Source organism: Opisthorchis viverrini (genome assembly GCF_000715545.1).
Source record: "Opisthorchis viverrini unplaced genomic scaffold opera_v5_219, whole genome shotgun sequence".
Lineage (NCBI taxonomy): Eukaryota > Metazoa > Platyhelminthes > Trematoda > Opisthorchiida > Opisthorchiidae > Opisthorchis > Opisthorchis viverrini.
In genome coordinates this window covers 815,266-817,920 of record NW_008751875.1, presented here as the reverse complement: position 1 = coordinate 817,920, position 2,655 = coordinate 815,266, and positions in this window count along the sequence as shown.

Below are 2,655 nucleotides of genomic sequence, written 5' to 3'. Positions count from 1 at the left end.
ATGAGACACATGGAGAACAGAAGACGGAATGGGAGGAGCACACCTAGCTCCGTCCACTGCGAAACCTACGTTATTGAAGAGAAGAGTCTTCTAACTAAAGAAACAGTGTAATTAAACTCGACTTCCAGAAACTAAAAACCCATCCCACAACTGTTGCCTCGAATTCGTTTCATTCGAGAACGCCTAGTGAGGGGCGATGTCACGGTGGATAGAGCGCGAATTTACTGACCAGATGGACCATGATTCGAAGCAGACCTATGCCTCTTGACTTTTCCTGTCTAGGCTTGGGTAACCTGACAGTATGCCAGCCCTCGTGCTTCCTTCGGGTGGTATGACAGCTAGGCACCAAAAGGGTGTTACACATGAAGGATATATTTTGTTACCTTAGCTGTTCAACTGACACTGAGCTGTTATCAGTGTGGAGCAGATGTGTGAAAATCCTACACTGTTGTCCCCTGCATGTCACTTGGTCAGTGGGAATAGAACAAGTACTTATTGTTGCAGTAAGTAAGACCGATATTCAGTGCGCGTGAGATGTTTCATACTCTGCAGTATTAGGCCACCGCGTAAAACATGGATGATAGAAATCGCTCGTGGTCAGATAAGCACTGTTAGGTACACTTGTTTGTGCCAGTTTTATTTGTCTTCAAGTCTGTCAGCAACACTAAAACATTATGCTTCGGTGAGAGGACGGTTTAGCTGGCCCGCGCCTGAGATCTGCAGAGGTGAATCACTGGATTAGGGCGCCCGTAAAACGCAAGCGAATCGAGTTTTTTCCGACGAGATGTCCAGTGCAACGGTGACCGAATATTATATTTTTTGACATGTATTGCGCCCTGACGTGGACGTAATGAAACCCATGCGTGGTTTTTCGAGGTATGTGGATCAACTTCATTGTGGTTTGGCATTCACTCGATTGTGGAGAACTGTGTTCTAGGCAGGCTTCTGTATAAATTTGCGAATCGCCCGCCGGTCAAGGTTGAAGTAGAATGTGCAGCAGAACCAAGATATAAGAAGTGTAAAGAAAATGTCCTGCCGCTCGATACTGGACATCTTTCATTATTCCATTCTGGATTGAGGAGAACGTAATGCCACGTTCCACAGCTCGAGTTGAGTAATTCAGTCAGCGCCGAAAACAAGTGGAATAGGAAAACACCAAAGTAGGACGTCGAAGAAATTAGACTACTGAGGTACCATTCAGTTATACTACTCATTGTCTGATGTGAACTGCTTAGTTTAGTGAAAAGCTGGTAACTACTTGGTCAAGGTTGGTTTGTCCTGGTCAACCTCTGTTCATTCTCATCTTCACTTCACTAGCTGGTAGTCCAGCCTTATTTGAGTGTGACCAACGAATGGAACTGAATCGAGGAGAGCTTGATTTCCATAGATGTTCTGAATCACTCATCAGGCCATGTCAAATCACCCAGCCTATGTATTCGGTCTTGTGATTTCAGCGCCAGATAAGCCGACGGACATCCAGCTCCACAGATTAGAACACACCAAATGGATGGTCTCATGGAATGACAGTTCGGAATGTCAAAACTACTCCGGATATCACTATACTGTGACGATCTACGACACGGACAATCACCGGTTGATTGAACAAAACACTACCGATCGCTCGTTCACAGTGGAGGATTTGGACTGGTGCTCGCAATACTGGGTGCATATTCAGGCAATCCAATCCGCAGGATGGAGTAACGAAACGACAGCTTGGAAGCTCCAAAAATCCATATGTGAGTGTGATTACATGTTCCGTAAATTGTCATGTAAATTACTGGAAAATGGGACGCAAGTCCATTTCGCGCATTCATTTCGATTTTGCATCATCTCCATTTTCATAAGTATTTGGCAAGATTTGGTCGCCGTGAAAACACCTTCGGTCACTTCCGCAATTTCAGTAGAAAAATCAGACAACGAGAAATATCATGTGCCTCATGGGCGCACAACAGTAGCCACTAGATTCCCTAATACTCGCTGTAAAATGTTCATACAATGGAACCTGTGTACACAGATAGAAAGACGAGTTTTCACAATAAACCACAGTGCACTCCTAAAGCAATTCACCAAGTGAATGAACGGATGGATGAATATTTCGCTTAGCTTGAGTAGTTTCATTCACAGTAAAAATCATCACGTTAGAGGATATAACATGAAAACATTTACTGAAGCATCGATAACGGAGGTCGAAATGTCAAATATGTTCACATCGTATGATTGCCCGACATTGTTCGACAGAAACACCGATAGTGTGTAAATGTCACGAGATACACACTGATATTAGAAGGGGCGTCCCCTGATGGAGATGAAGTCGCGTTCGAGAATACGCTGTTCAATGCCTTCCTCAGACATCCACCATGAGCACCGATTACAGAAGGGTACCCCACAATGTTAGATATACACAGGTCAAAACTGAAGATTTGATCAAATGGATTTAGGTATGCGGACGCGTATGAGACGACCCCGAAGAATACTGACGTATTGGAAATTCCTGTAACCTCAAGGTCACAGTAAAACCATCGTCTTCTCGTAATTGCATCACTGAATATTGAAATGAACGTGTCTAATTAACTTAGCGCCTATGGATGTTGAGCTTCGTATCCCAGGACCGCAGAAATGGCTGATACCATGGAGTGATAGCTCAGAATGTAAAAC